The sequence below is a fragment of the Castor canadensis genome, chromosome 15 (genome assembly GCF_047511655.1).
Source record: "Castor canadensis chromosome 15, mCasCan1.hap1v2, whole genome shotgun sequence".
Taxonomy (NCBI): domain Eukaryota; kingdom Metazoa; phylum Chordata; class Mammalia; order Rodentia; family Castoridae; genus Castor; species Castor canadensis.
Genome location: NC_133400.1, coordinates 58,243,717 through 58,260,768, shown reverse-complemented (window position 1 = coordinate 58,260,768; position 17,052 = coordinate 58,243,717). Strand labels below are relative to the sequence as shown.

General features: G+C 39.0%; 1 pseudogene; it reads left to right on the top strand.

Annotated features, from left to right (window-relative positions):
• The first annotated feature begins 8,428 nt into the window (after window positions 1-8,428).
• On the top strand, window positions 8,429-10,328 carry LOC141417285 (cytosol aminopeptidase pseudogene; annotated as a pseudogene).
• Window positions 10,329-17,052: the final 6,724 nt, after the last annotated feature.

The window sequence follows — 17,052 nt, the reverse complement described above, 5'->3', positions numbered from 1 at the left end:
TAAAAAAATGTTTCTCAGGAATCTCCTTTGTAGCTACTTTTTTACTAGCTAAAATGTCAAATTTTTCATGTTCTCTTTTTTTCTCTTACAAAATCAGAAAACAGGAAGGTAGACCAAGTTGTGCCCAAGGTAGAGGGTTTGCACCAGTGGGATGGGGTAGGTATTGGGAAAAAGGGATAGGAGGATGAATACAGTAAAATAACATTTGTATGCATGTAATAAATGTAAAAATGATACCTGTTGAAATTACCCCCTCTAAACGGAGGCAGGGGAGGTGATGAATGAGAATGGTTGAGGAGGTGAATGTATCAAGTATGATATACTTGATACATGGTAAGAACCTGCCTAAATGCCACAGTGTACCTCCACCCATCACAACAATAAAGGAAAAAAATGTTTCTCATTATTTACATGATATATTCATGCTCAGATCTAGTACTCCAAGTTTGATTGACATATTCTTTCTCCTAAAATTGAATAATGAAAATTTAACAATTTTTCTTTTCCTAATTTTCTTTTTTTTTTTTTTTTGATCTTCATTAACTTTATTTCCATAGTGGTAAAATAGCTATAGAGTACAGACCCAGGGAAGATGCTAAAAGTGAAGAACTACACGAGTTCACTCATGTGGAGAGGAAAGCTCAAGGGTGCCTTAGCCAGTGTAGCCATGCTTCAAAACAGGAAACAGGATTTGGAGGACTTGTGCACATATCATTCTTAGCAAAATGGGAACCTCAAGTGAATTAATTGAATACAAGGGATTTCTGGGGCATTTCCTAAACTCCCAGTCTTAACTCTGAGCTCTTGTTTGAAGTGTGGAGAACAGGACTGAGGCCTCTGAGTACTACTATAGTTGTGGATACAAGAGAGGGGCTGGGCTCCCTCCGTCTGCAGGGGTTCAAGAGGTCAGGATGATTGAATATAAATCTTTTTAGAACTCTTCCCAAACAGGATCCCAGGGATTGGGAACAAAGTACTAACTTCAGCCTTATGCCATTATTTTATGCCTGTGAAAACCATTACGCTTTTCAACTGTGGAGTACTTCCTAAATCTCAGCATCTTCCCATGTCTCACGGAGAATATTTTGCCTTCCAAAGAACCTTTCTATAAATCAATTATCTGAAAGTCCCTAAATCTTAAGGATTAAGTTGCCAAAGTAATTTCTAGAAGGAAACAGATATTACTTACCGTGTATAGGATAGGCTAAGAGGGGAGGAGCAAAAAGTGTGTTTCATGCCAGTGGGAACTTAATTTAGGGATTTTTTTGATCATTTAACTTGGCCTGAAGTTGTGAAGTGTTTTGTCTTGAAATGGTAGAGATAAAGCTGAAAAAGTATTGGAAGCTTTTCCCGTGTAAAATAATTATGTTCGTTCAGTTTAAATAAAACCAGTCACAGTTTAGGAGGCCTAGCTTCCTGTGAAATGAGAGAGAAGTCAGCACTGATTGCAGAAATCTGATTATAACAGATCCATCCTTAAAACCATCACAATGTGCCCAGCCCTGTGCAAGGTGAGGGGTATAAATAGGATGAAGCCTATTCTGGGACTTTACATGATGGGCCATGGTGGACAATAAACATACAGTAAAATAGGTTGTTGTAAGAAGGGCTCTGAAGGAAGTAATGTCTTGTCACGCGTGCACATGGGGTAGACTTCTGAGTCGTGGTGGTGTCACTTCTAGATTCTCACTGTGTTGAGCCAAGGCAGGATGTGGTTGCTTCCCCAGGCCAATGTAAGGGGCCATGTCAGACTCTAACCTTCTGTGTCAGGCTGAATTGCCCACCACCCAAGACCCCTCCCGCAGAACTTTTGGAATCATCCCTGATTCTCTGGTAGCCCCAACAAGGGAGTGGTGGATCATGAACCGTGGAACTAAGAGTTTAGAGGAAATGGCAGCATTGTGGAATAAATAACTGTAATGTGTGCTGTCTTGCCTGCACCCTAATTGGCTCTGATTTCGCAGGCGAGTTGCTTTTCTTGGAAGCAGTACAGCCAAAGGGAAGAGTGTCTCTGGGATGTCCGCTTGGAAGAGGAGAAGCTCAGGTTGCCCGAACTGGATTAGCCCTGGGAATATCCCTGGAGGCCCCGCCCTGCCCCGCCATACCCAATGGGCTGCTGGCCCCAGGTCTGAGCTCCAACCCCGCCTCGCTGTGGGGGAGTGGCCCCATAAAAGGCATTTGTGGCCTCCTCTAGGGGAATGACATTTGGGTCTTGTCTTTGTGGTAAAAGGCTCCTTACTGCAGGGCCTGAAGCCCAACTGGGCTGAGCCTTGTAAGGGTTTGTTTCCTAAACAAAGGTGTCATAAAGAAAGGGTGGGCGTGACAGGGCAGGAGCTGTGCCAAGGTGAGCTAGGGAAGCTGCCAGAAGGCATTACTCCCTTGACTCCTACTGAGTCTGCGACTCTGCATGACATGTCCCTGTTGCATGTCATGTCCCTTCTAGGTATTTGGGCCCCAAGGCTCCTTCTCATGTCGCTAGAGTTATGGTTGTTGACCCAGAGTTTTCCCATTCCGAAGAGGGCCCAGGACTTGGTCCAGCTGACCTCCGAAGCGCCTGGGCCAACTGAGCCCTGGTCCTTACACTCCTGGGACCTCCTTCCTGACTCGCCCGAGAAGCTCACACCCCCGGCAAACCAGGGGGGGCTTTGATTATCTGGGATCATCTGCTCCCTCGCAGGTGCTCTCCCCACCTCACTTGTTGACTGACAGTTTGCTTCCTTTCCTGGACCAGGAATCTGCTAGGCAGCTGTCTCCAGAGCCAGATCAGTTTGCTGTTGCACACAAGGAGCTGCGTGACAAGCTAAATCTGCCTGAGAGACCCCCAGAAGCAGTGCCCATGCCCAGTGGGGAACAGAATCAGGCCCCAGCTCTGCCTCTTCTACTCAAAAGTAAGACTCAGCCTGTCAGTCTAGATCAGGCTTCAGATCAAGTATTTGATGTATTTGTTCCACTTCTTGATCATAAGAGATCAAAAAGAAAAATGTTTATTGGTTTACCCTGGAGACTGAAAAAGTATGTAGCTCAGCATCACGGACTTGAGGACACTGTGGTTGGAACTCCACACCAATTTGCAAACCTTCAGCTTCAGACACAACCCTTGCAGGATGATGACACAGATCCAGGTCTGAGCACAGCTGATTCTGACAGCCCTCCTCTGAAACCTCAGGAGAGCACAGATGAGCCTCCAGAGCCCCTTGAGCAAGTTACTAGAGAACATTTATCAACTTAAAAAAAATTTGTATATTTAAATAGCACACAGACATAAAATTGTTGATTTTCTCTAAAGTTAATATGCTATTTTAATATTATTCTTTAGTACTTTTGATATTTTAAATACTTTAACACTAGTTGGAAAACACTGGTCTCTTCAAGCATTTTTAGTTCTATTTTGGAAGAGACTAAGACTCTCTATATAACACTAACATAAAAGATGATTTACATGGTAGCTTTAGTGATTAGCTGCTATTCCAGTCTTCCCTTGTTAATGTCTACAATTTATTCTAACTCAATAATCTTAAAGCTTGGGTTCTTTAAAGAGAAGAGGCATACTCATTTGGAATATAAAATTATAGGGTAAAGAGAGAAACTGTATCTATCCCTTAGAACCTTCTCATTATTTTTCCTTTTGGCCCAGAGTAGAAGACTTTCATAGTCTGGACACACTTTTGTTTAGAGTTGACATAACTGCCACTGGAAAAGTGTAGTAGTTCTTTGACTATGGCATATTGGTTAATATATTCACAGAGTAGTGAGGTTCACCAAAGTCTTCTATTTTTCCACCCTCTTGCAAAATTTCAGCTCATATTCTGCCTTCTTATTTTTTAAATCTGTGAACCTATTTTCATTTTATTTTTGGCAGTACTGGTGTTTGAACTCAGGGTCTTACACTTTCTAGGCAGGTGATTTCATTCTGATTCATTAACATTTTTGTCTTCCTCTCTTTTTGTTACATTCATTCATGGTACTTGATTTGTCCCAAACACTGGCCTCCAAATTCTTTGACTTTTTCATTTGTATTACCCTTGGTCTGTACTCCCATTCACATTATTTACTTTGTTGTTCACCAAACTTCTTCATTTTCAAAATCATTCATTTAAATAATTTATATTTCTTATAAATTTATATTACTAGATTAGAATGTGTGTGTTTGTATTAGGAATCTACCTCTTTAGCAGACTCTTTTAAGGGCTTCTTAGGCATGGTAACATTTGAATATCTTAGAATAACCTTTTTACTGATGAGATTTTATTATTGGTATGTGTGTTGAGGTTAATATCTGTCCCCATGATGAACGAACAGAAATATGATGATGCTATCAGAGTGTATGGTGAACTGCACATTGAAATGTTGGATGAACCTATAATTTCACCTTTTCAGAGTTGTCCTGATGGAACGAGTGTCCACAGGTGTCTTTGATGAATTCTCACAGCTGTCACTTCCACTATATATTTAGTCCCATACCATCATCTGTCTTGCATGAAAGGATTTATTTTCAACTAAATCCCTCCAGGGAAATATCATATGTCAGTTTTATCTAGAGACAAAAATAATATGACAATTTGATTAGGGAAAGACTTATATAAAGAATTTCCATAATAGAAGTATACCTACAAAAGGTTACTTCCTACTATAGGAATTTTAGATATAGAGAACAGCTTCTTCCTTTAGGATGGAAAAACAAATAGAAAGGAACAAATCTGAATGCCCCTGATCCCCTCTTCTTCACTCAGGACAAAATTCCAGACCTTCTGAAGAGGAAAGAGTTCTCATCCATAAGTGGCATGGAACTTTGCTGGGGTTCTATGATGAAGATTAATCTCACTGGAGATCTGCCAGTGAGTCATACATTGGAAGCTAGCTTCCGTGGTGGTGGGAAAAGACATCTACCAGGGAGCTGTTGTACCTCCTGTTGGGAAGCTGTCCACAAGGATTCTTCAATGGGCAATTGTGCTAAAAAATTCTGGGTGATGTTATTCATAGGCATGTGCCCTCCAACAGAACTTGTCAAGAAGCCATCATGAATGCGATGCCATTTAAACTTCCTGAGATTGGACCCTGCTAGGTATATCACACACCGTCATAGTAGTAAGCAAAGACAAAGGCGGTAGTTTCTCCTTCCTCCAGTGCCTGCCTAGGACATTGTACTGATAAAAGGTGGTATTATGTCACCTGTCAAGGAAGAAATACTCTACTATTACAAGTAAGACACTGAAGAATAGATTTTAAGTTGAGAGGCAATAAATTGACACTTGTAACTAGTTGATACATCACTTTTTGTACTTAATTTATAATTAATGATTCTTCTTTGGGATGCAAATATAGTTCCCTTAAGTCTCCTGATCCCCTTCTCCCCAGATCTATATCCCTATCTATACTTTCCCTACATTTAATTTAAGATTTCCCATAAAGTGTTCAACATTTACTTCCTGCTTTTTTTCAAATCTTAATCCAATTCCAGGTAGTAGTCATTACCTGGAATTGGATTAAGATTAAAAAAAATAAATACTCAATCTGGAATTCCTTATGCTAGAATTTTTCTTTCCACACCTCAGGCCTTTTTCTTGACTTTGTTTTTTGTTTATTTGTTTGTTTTACTTGTCATGATTTCTCTCCCATGATAAAATCTGAACACATTTACATTGATGGATCTTTGTTTTACCTTTTGAAAACTTCCTGATACTCTCAATGACCCCTACGCTTCATATATCCAAATATTTTTATTTATATTTACTGTTTCTAGGTTTTTTTACTATGGATTTGGACACTCATTGTTGAACTTCCTTTAACTAGATTTATGACCTTGAATATTCACTATAGTATGTCATCTTATTCTATGAAACTTTCTGACTCTCTCCTCTACCCATTTCTTTTTAGAATACAAGGTTATGCCAAAGGGCTTCAGATACCAAAAGTGTCTAAGTTTTTCACATCTAGATTAAAGAACAGTAGCTCCATTGAAAGTCATAGTCTTGGAGAACAAATTATTCTTTCTATAATATGTCAGAGTAAGGATAATCTTAGAAAAAAATAGGTGTAGCAATTATTCTACAATTACTCTTGCAAATATTTTGAGTTGTCTGTATTGTTATTTGACTTGCTTAAAGTTTTTTATATTTCAAAACAGTAAACTGAAGATTTAATATCAGTTAACATGTAAAATTCCCCTCATTTGGCTATAGTTCTACTAGTATCTGAGAGTCCATATAAAAATAAGAATTTGTAAAGTATAACAGCTTTTGACTATAGCTACAAATAAGAATAATATTATAAAAATAACTCAAATTTGATAAAGGAAATAAGGAATTGTGTCAGGGTGTGCAGGAACACCCAGGGCACTGAGGAGGTCTTACTGTCTTTGTACTATTGGGAGCAGTCCCCTGCTCTGAAGAGTGAGCCACCATAATGGTGCTGGCACAAAGGGAACACAGGAAGAGGGCTCAGCCAGCCAATGTCACAGCCTTGCTGGGGGCCACCATTGCTTCATTTGATAGGAAATTTCAGAATTAGTTGAATGGTTCAAAGGAAAGTTTTCTTTTTAGAAAGGGGAGTTGGGGTGGTTAGTTCTCCACAGCCAGTTTCTTCTGATCCACTCTCCATGGGGACAAAGAAATGAATCCTTTCATACTGGCTGAAGGGAATGTTTAGCTTGGAGCCTCAGTGAGTTCCTCCTCCCAGAAGTTGGAAAGGACATAGCTTGGAATTAAAAGGAAAGGTCAGGAGGGTGGAAAAGTTTACAGACACCTTTGTCCTCAAGCCAGTAACTGCGCATTGGCCTGTTGGTCCCAGTTTGTGGCAGAGGTCACCTCAGTCTGGGTCTCCCACTCTTGCTAAGGGTAATGTTTAGTCCCATGCTGGCAGCCTTACTTGGCCTTGCGAGGCAAAATGTGTTTGGCAAGGCAGCTCTGCAGCAGTTGAGCTTGGGAGTTGGCAAGCCTTTCCTGCTCTGAGAAAGTAGTTTCTGGACTGAGGTAGAGGTGCAGAAGCCAGCTGCAGTGTCTTGACCACAGTGAAGTTTCAGGACTCGCCGGGCAGTAGGCTTGTGGAACATGCACACAGACTGCAACAGCAGCTTGTTATTCTTGTCCCACATGTATGCCACCTGATATTCAAGCCCACCACATCATCCAGAAAGACCAGTGCCCTGCCCGGTTTGCAGTGCAGATTGTTCATGGTGGGCTGTATAACTCATGAGTCCCACTGCAGGCTGAAAAGGTTGCTTGGGATCCAATTGAAGTTGGAAATTTCATACTGGAAGAGGATCATGTCAGTCCCATTGCACCAAGTCCACCAGCTCTGCCTGGTCTAGGTTTGACAGCTTGACCTTGGTGTTATGCAGGGACCCTAAGAGGCTGTTCTTAGAGAGTTCAAGCTCACTTCAGGAAGGCTGGGCAGCAAGCACCTCAGACTCATCACAATGCCCACCCTCCAGTGCCCAGCGTGCAGTTCCTCTTGTACCTGTGCCCTCTGCTCACCTGGAACCTCTATCCAGGGCAGTGTCTGCAGCAACACGTGGTGCTGGAAGCCCAGCAAGCACGCAAGGTAGTAGGACTGGACCTTGACCTGGATCTGTTCTGGATTGATGCCATAGTGCATGGCTCTGGTGCCCTCAGCAAAGCGCCTAGAGCTCTTGCCTTCTAAGGCCCCCACATGGGCACCACACTGCTTCCTCAAGGACCTTGGGAAAGCCCTGGGGTGTCATGGTGAGGAATTTAAACTCTTATTTTTTGATATACTAAAACTTTTTGTTATTGATTCTTTAACAGGGATAAAGAAGAAGACCAACAGCACTGGAAAGTTATGTACCTGTAGAGCAATAAATTGAAGGTGATAATGTATAGCTGTTTGACCTTTAGAGGATTTTATAACTATACTAACACTTGAGACTTATAGTTTAATTTTTTTTGGTTATATAATTATGTAATTGTAAACTTGGAAAATATTCAGTAGTGAGTGATATTTCAATACAAGTTTTATTATATTCTAGATTCTGGGAACACCAAAATGAACACTGTACAATTTTGTTGTGCATATGAAATTCACAGTTTACAAACACATTATGAATCATTCTAATACAGTGTATCACATAATGAAGGTATGTGTAATTAGCAGTGAGCTTATAAAATGGACAAATTTATTCTGCATGAGGAAGTTAGGGAGATTTTGGGAAGCCATAAAGCATGATTAGGACTTAGTCATTTGAAGGAGGAAAATATTTGTCATTTTAGAAGAAGATAATACCACAAAGAAACAGGGTGAATAGATAATTACAACTGGATTGGTATTAGAACATGACATGATCCATAGGGATAAACTTGTTTATAGGAATGGGTGCTGTGTTAAAGCACTGGGCCTTTTTCTCACATGTAATAGGGAAATGTAGAATGTGTTTTGTAGCAAAATGACATGGTTATATTTAATTTTAGAAAAATAATTTCAGGAGTCATTGTCAGATGTCTAGGAGTGAGGTGTCTCTGGGGCCAGGGTCTCGCAGCTGCAGCCATGATGAACGGTCTTGTTTTAGGAATCTTTTCCAAAGACAAAGAAGATGGCATGCCACAGTTTACAAGTGCAGGAGAGGATTTTGATAAGTCAGTGGCTGGAAAGCTTAGAGAAATTTTGAACATATCTGGACCACCTCTGAAGGCAGGCAAAACCTGAGCCTTTTATGGTCTACAACCCCAGTGTGGTGGTTTTTGGCCTTGACAAAAGGACAGCTGGAGTCAATGACCAGGAGAACTGGCACGAAGACAAAGAAAACATCAGAACTGCTATTGCAGCTGGGTGCAGGCAGGTTCAGGACCTGGAGCTGTCATCTGTGGAGATGGATCCCTGTGGAGATCCTCAGGCTGCCACAGAAGGAGCTATGCTTGGGCTCTATGAATATGATGACCTAAAGCAGAAAAAGAAGATGGCTGTATCTGCGAAGCTCTACGGAAGTGGGGATCAGGAAGCCTGATAAAGAGGAGTCCTCTTTGCTTCTGGGCAGAACTTGGCTCACCACTTGATGGAGACACCAGCCAATGAGATGACGCCAACCAGATTTGCTGAAATTATTGAGAAGAAACTCAAAAGTGCGAGTAGTAAAACAGAGGTTCATATCAGACCCAAGTCTTGGATTGAGCAGCAGGAAATGGGTTCATTTCTAAGTGTGGCCAAAGGGTCTGATGAGCCTCCAGTCTTCTTGGAAATCCACTATACAGGCAGCTTCCGTGCAAGTGAAGTACCCCTTGTCCTGGTCGGAAAGGGAATTACCTTTGGCAGTGGTGGTATCTCCATCAAGCCCTCTGCAAATATGGACCTCATGAGGGCTGACATGGGAGGAGCTGCAACCATATGCTCAGCCATCATGTCTGCTGCCATGCTCAGTTTGCCCATTAATATTGTAGGTTTGGCCCCTCTTTGTGAAAATATGCCCAGTGGCAAGGCCAACAAGCCTGGGGATGTCATTAGAGCCAGGAATGGGAAGACCATCCAGGTTGATAACACTGACACAGAGGGGCAGCTCATCCTGGCTGACGTGCTCTGTTATGCACACACCCTTAATCCCAAGGCCATCATCAATGCTGCCACTCTAACAGGTGCCATGGACATAGCTCTAGGGTCAGGTGCCACTGGGGTCTTTACTAATTCATCCTGGCTGTGGAACAAACTCTTTGAGGCCAGCATTGAAACAGGGTACCGTGTCTGGAGGATGCCTCTCTTTGAGCATTATACAAGACAGGATAAAGATTGCCAACCCGCTGATGTTAATAACATTGGAAAATACAGATCTGCAGGAGCGTGTACAGCTGCAGCATTCCTCAAGGAATTCGTGACTCATCCTAAGTGGGCACATTCAGACATAGCAGGTGTGATGATCAATAAAGATGAGGTTCCATACCTGCAGAAAGGCATGACTGGGAGGCCCACAAGGACTCTGATTGAGTTCTTATGTCGCTTCAGTCAGGACAGTGCTTAGTTCAGGTACTTTGGGGCAGTGGCATGGCTCAAGTAGTGACGTGCCTGCTTAGCAAATGTGAGGCCCTGAGTTCAAACCCCAGTACCACCAAAAAGGAAAAGTGATTTCAGATGCTCCTAAAAATCCTCTTCTGTCTTAAACTACACAGTTGGGCTTCAGGATATTTTCGAATGGATGAAAACCTTTTAAAGATAACAAGGGAAATATTTAAAAATGTAGAGCAAAATGAAAATTTGGCTGCCTTGATTTTTTTTTATTTTATGCAAAGATTTATAAAGGTAAAGATAGTATCTTGCTTGGAAAGAGTTTTAAGATCTATATGTGCAATTTTTAAAAAAACTTCTGGTCACTTCAGAATGTTATGTTACTTAAAAAATTGTACTTCAAGTTTTTGATGCTAGGAAAATGGACAAAATAGAAGCTACTATGCAGTTGTCAGAAAAAATAAATCCATGTTCTTGTGCAAAAAAAAATAATTTCAACCACCTTGTAGAAGTTAGATCTGGGGACTAGGAATAAGAAAAAGAAGTTTTTATTTCATTTTAAGTGTGTGGTAAATAGTAACAGTAGAACACTTGTAAAAGAAAATCAACAGGCTTGAGAAATATTTACTTGATATAGTTAGCAAAACTTGCTGAGTGAAAGAAAAGAAAGTTGATAATTTCATCAACTAGTAGAAATAAATATAAGAGAAGAAACAAGGGCTGAGGATGTAGCTCAATGTTCAGCACTTGCTAGCATACACAAGTCCCTGGGTTTGATCCCCAGTACTGCAAAAAAAATAATAATCATTACTTTCATTCTTTAAGATACTAAAATTAAAGTGCCTGATAAGAAGAATTCAGAGTTGGAAGCTGTTGATTTTTCTTTTTCTTCAGTGATTTATTAAAAATAAGAACTACAGAAAATTGTTTAGAAAAGGGGGAGGAAAATAAGAAAGAGTCATAGGGGGGTGAATTTGATCAAAGTACATTCTATGCATGTATGAAAGTATAACAATGACACCCCTTTGGGCAATTGATATACACTAATAAAATCAAAAGAAAACCCATGCAAATTAACTAAGTTATATAATTATAATTTGAAATTTATAATGGTAAAATACTTTAAATTATTTTAGAGTACATAAAAACTCACTCAATTGCAGAAATTACAGATGTTTCTCCAACTAAACTATGTACATATCCATTCATTTTACATTATTGTGTTGACAGCCTCTATTTAGTGCATAAAAAATTATAATTTAAAGTAGCAATTGTTCTGGTAACAACACAGATTCCCAGAAGTGAAGAGTCATGGAGTTCAGCTAGCTATGAAGCACATATTAAAATCTATATTTAAGGCTGCATGAAACAAAAAGTGACTCATTTTTGAGCAGTGCCATTCTAGCACTTGGAAGAGAGACTTTGAATTGTGATTATAACATGCTCCTGAAATGACTGCAGTTCCTCATGGTGGCCCAGTGATAAGTGTAAAAGATAATTTGTATATTTTGATACTAAGAATTATAGATCATCTCAAATATACTGAGGTTCTCACTGAAGCTGAATACTTATCAATTCATGAACATAAAGAGTGGCTAAAACTTATTTGACATTTTTCTGATTAATGCCAACAAAAAGGAGAAATTGTTCATTTAGGGCCTACGGTAGTAAGAATGAATTTAAAAAATAATGTAATATATCTGATGGAATTATGGATTGTAAGTGGAAAATAAAACTTGGTTGGAAAAGATTTCTTATAATTAAGCCCCATTTCAACTTTAGCTTTAAACTCCAAAGTTGCCATGTTTCAACAAAGCATAGCTGAATATTCTACAGCATATACAAATTCTACAGAACCTTCTGATCCAAGAGCGTTCAGGCCAACTGTGGTAGAAAGGAAACTATATCTTCAGGAGTAATGAAAGCCTCTGCTGCTCAGTCTTCCTCAAACACTGAGTTTTGTCTCATGGACTCAAGGTGACCTTTAGGACTTCTTTGCATTCCTCTTTGTGAAATTGTGGCCAGTCATTAAGTTGAAATCATCACTAGGGCCCTTCTTTGTTTTCCTTCACTATTATGAGTTGTGTTTTCTGGTTTCTGAATACTATTTCATGTATTTTTGTCCAGTACTTAAGTAGTTCAATGTAGAATGGTTCCTGATGTTCCATCACCGATGGAAACAGAAATCCCTGTGAAAATTTATGGGTGAATGAAACACAACTTCCATTGACAAAACCAAATTTTGAAACAATCAAACTTTGGGTTTTGTTTCTGGTTCTTTTCCTACTTTTAGTTAGGTTGTTTGTTAAAGATAGCTTTCATTTTTGAATGTAGGTTTTTAGTGATATAAACTTCCCTCTTAGTTCTAATTTTGCTGAATTCCAAGATAGTTTTTCATTTCCCTTTGGATTTATATTTTGACCCATTGTTTGCTCAGGGGATTGGTGTTTTAATTCCACATATTTGTGACTTTTTATCAGTTTTTTCACTTATGATTGAGTTCTAGTTTTGTACTATTGTAGTTAAAAAATATTCTTGCTATGATTTCAGTCTTCTTAAATTTACTAAGACATGCCTTGTGCATTAACACAATATCCATCCAGAGGAATGTTCATGTTCACTTGAGTTCAAGGTTTATTCCCCTACTTTTGGATGGAATGTTCTGTATCTGTTCCACTTGTTCTGAAGTGTAGTTTAAGTCTTCTTCACTGATGTGCTGTCCGAATGATCTGTCCATTGTTGAAAGTGATGTATTTACAGAACTGAATGTACATCTGTCTCTCCATTCAGATGTATTAATACTTGCTTCATATATTTAGGTTCTTCAATGTGGGTGTGCATGTACTAGAAATTATTATATTGTCATTTGTTTTATATAGGTTCATACTCCGTATTCCATAATGAACCTCAAATTAGTGATCCTCCCATCTCCTTCTCTTGAGAGTTGGCAGTACAGGCACATGGCACCATGCCTGGCTTTGTTATATTGTCTTGATGAAATGATCTTTCACCATTGTATAATGAAATATTGTAATTGTCTTTTGGTAATTGAGCTTAAGTTCTCTTGTCTGAAAAAAGTATAGTTAGCTCCATTTTGGCTTGCATTTGCATGACATATCTATTTACTTTCCACTCTAAAATTATTTTACTTTTCAAAATTTATGCTAATAAAATAATACTTAAGATTCTTGGGATCTGAGCATGTAGCTCAGTGATAGAAAATATGCTTAGCTTCTGGTTCAATACGAGGAAGCCCAATCCAACAAACAGAATAAAAAATGATTTTTCTACATTAAAGCAAAAGAATAGTGTTTTAAGAATTTATTTTATTCTTTAAAACAACAGTATTGTTAACATAAGAGAAAATAGTGTAAATTATGATATTACTTCCAATTAAGAAAAATATCTTCCCCATTATGCAGATACTAAATCACACACAGTATTTTGTTTAAAACATTAAAAAAATAAAGCCTTCATATATTTATGTCATTCAATGGGAAATTTGTAAAATAAATTGTATCGCATACTAGTTCAACCAGAAATATCTATTTCTATCCCTTCACTTTCAGTCTAAGTGTCCTTAAAACTGTTCTGAGGCTTTTGTATGCATCATATAATTTCTATAAACTCAACCCGTCCTATTTTTTGCTTGTGTTTACCATAACGCTAAAATGTAACACTTGGTAACCATACCAATCAGTTTGAGCTGATAAAAATACTATTTGAATTGATTGTAAAATCTATACTTTTACTACCCCCATCCATCACCTCGTTCTCTTTTTATTATTATTATTCATTTATTCACATGTGTATACATTGTTTGGGTCATTTCTCCCCCCGACACCTTCCCCCACCCTCTACCCCCTTCTGCCTTCAGTTCCAGGCAGGTCCTGATTTGCCTTTATCACTAGTTTTGTTGAATAAAAGAGACAAGCCTAATAAGGAAGACAAAGTGTTTTTACTAGTTGAGTTGAAGATAGCTATACAGAAATATTCCTAGCATTGCTTTCGTGTACACCTGTTATGACCCATGTTGATTCATCTCTAACTGATCTTTACCCAGGTTACTTATCCCCTTCTCATGTTAACTGCTTTGCTTTAAGGTTTCTGTATTAACTTCTATGGAGTGGGAACATCAAACGCTTTCATGTTTTGGGTTTTCTACCTATTTCTGTATCACCCACATGTGCTCTCCCCTTGTCATGTGGTCACAGTCCAACCACATTGCTGAATTTGCCCTAGATCTAAAGTCTGCATATGAAGGAAAACCAATTTTTGGTCTTCTGAGTTTGGCTGACTTTGCTCAGAATGATGTTCTCTAGTTCCTTCCATTTACCTGCAAATGATAACATTTCATTTTTCTTCATGGCTGAGTAAAATTCCATTGTGTACAAGTACCACATTTTCTTGATCCATTCATCAATACTGGGGCATCTTGGTTGTTTCCATGACTTGGCTATTGTGAATAGTGCTGCAATAAACATGGATATTCAGGTGCCTCTAGAGTAACCTGTGTTGCATTCCTTTGTGTATATCCCAGGAGTGGGATTGCTGGATCATATGGCAGGTCTGTGTTTATATTTTTAAGAAGTCTCCAAACTTTTTTCCAGAGTGGTGCCATCTTGCATTCCCACCAGCAGTGGATTAGGGTTCCTTTTTCCCTGCATCCTCACCAACACATGTTGTTGGTGGTGTTTTTGATGATGGCTATTCTAACAAGGGTGAGGTGGAATCTCAGTGTGGTTTTGATTTGCATTTCCTTTATGGCTAGATACGGTGAGCATTTTTTCATGTGCTTTTTTGCCATTTGAATTTCTTCTTTGTAGAAAGCTCTATTAAATTCAGCTGCCCATTTTTTAATTGGTTCATTGATTTTAGGAGAGTTTACTTTCTTAAGTTCCCTGTTTATTCTGGTTATCAGTCCCTTGTCTGATGTATAGGTGGCAAATATTTTCTCCCACTCTGTGGGTGGTCTCTTCAGTTTAGAGACCATTTTTTTTGTTGTGCAGAAGTTTTTAATTTTATGATGTCCCGTTTGTCCATCCTTTCTCTTAGTTGCTGGACTGCTGCAGTTGTATTGAGGAAGTCCTTGCCTATACCTATTAGTTCCAGAGTGTTTCCTACTCCTTCCTATAGTAACTTCAGTGTTTCAGATCTGATATTTAGGTCCTTGATCCATTTTGAGTTAATACTAGTGCAGTGTGATAGACATGGATCTAGTTTCAGTTTCTTGCAGATGAATAACCACTTTTCCTGGCAACATTTGTTGAAGAGTGTCTTTTCTTCAATGTATGTTTTTAGCCTCTTGTCAAAACTGAGGTGGGTATAGTTGTGTGGATTCATATTTGGATCTTCTGTTGTGTTCCACTGGCCTTCAAGTCTGTTTTTATGCCAGTACCATGCAGTTTTTATTGCTATTGCTTTGTAATATAGTTTGAAGTTGGGTATTGTGATACCTCCAGCATTGCTTTTTTTGCTGAGTATTGTCTTGGCTATTTGCAGTCTGTTTTGTTTCCAAATGAACTTTAGAGTAGATTTTTCAATCTCTGTTATGTAAGTCATCGGGATTTTGATGGGAATTACATTAAACATGTAGATTGATTTCAGTAGTAGAGACAATTTTACTATGTTGATTCTACCAATCCATGAGTATGGGAGATCTTTCCATCTTCAGGAGTTGGTAATTCTCCTTGTAGAGTTCATTCACATCTTTTGTTAAATTTACTCCTAGGTATCTGATTTTTTTGAGGCTATTGTGAATGGAATTGTTTCCATATATTCCTTCTCAGTTTGTTCGTTGTTCATGTATAGAAAAGCTAATGCTTTTTGTAGGTTGATTTTGTATCCAGCCACCTTTCTGTAGCTGTTTATGGTGTCTAAGAGGTTTTGGGTAGAGTTTTTTGTGTCTTTAATGTATAGAATCATATCATCTTCAAATGAGGATATTTTGAAAGTTTCATTACCTACTTGTATTCCTTTTATTTCTTCTTCTTGCCTAATTGCTCTGGCTAGGAATTCTAGTACTATGTTGAATAGGAGTGGGAATAGTGGGCACCCTTATCTTGTTCCTGATTTTAAGGGGAATGGTTTCAGTTTTTCACCATTAAGTGTGATGTTGGCTGTAGGCTTGTCATAAATAGCCTTTGCAATATTGAGATACATTCTTTCTATTCTTTTATCATGAAGTGGTGTTAGATCTTCTTGAAAGCTTTTTCTGCATCTATTGAGATGATCAAGTGGTTTTTGTTTGCTTCTAGTTATGTGCTCTATTACACTTGTAGATTTGTGTATGTTGAACCATCCCTGCATCCCTGGGATGAAGCATACTTGGTCATGGTGTATGATCTTTCTGATGTGTTGTTGCATTCATTTTGCCATTATTTTATTGAGGATTTTTGCATCGATATACATTCAGGAAATTGGCCTATAATTCTCCTTTTTGGAGGTTTCTTTGTCTGCTTTTGGCTTCATAGAATGAGTTGGGCTGTGTCCCTTCCCTTTCTATTTCATGGAACAGTTTAAGGAGAGTTGGTATTAGTTTTACTTTATTTTTTTTTTCATTTTTCTTTTATTATTCATATGTGCATACAAGGCTTGGTTCATTTCTCCCCCCTGCCCCCACCCCCTCCCTTACCACCCACTCCACCCCCTCCCGCTCCCCCCCTCAATACCCAGCAGAAACTATTTTGCCCTTATCTCTAATTTTGTTGTAGAGAGAGTATAAGCAATACTAGGAAGGAACAAGGGGTTTTGCTGGTTGAGATAAGGATAGCTATACAGGGCATTGACTCACATTGATTTCCTGTGTGTGGGTGTTACCTTCTAGGTTAATTCTTTTTGATCTAACCTTTTCTCTAGTTCCTGGTCCCCTTTTCCTATTGGCCTCAGTTGCTTTAAGGTATCTGCTTTAGTTTCTCTGCGTTAAGGGCAACAAATGCTAGCTAGTTTTTTAGGTGTCTTACCTATCCTCACCCCTCCCTTGTGTGCTCTCGCTTTTATCATGTGCTCATAGTCCAATCCCCTTGTTGTGTTTGCCCTTGATCTAATGTCCACATATGAGGGAGAACATACGATTTTTGGTCTTTTGAGCCAGGCTAACCTCACTCAGAA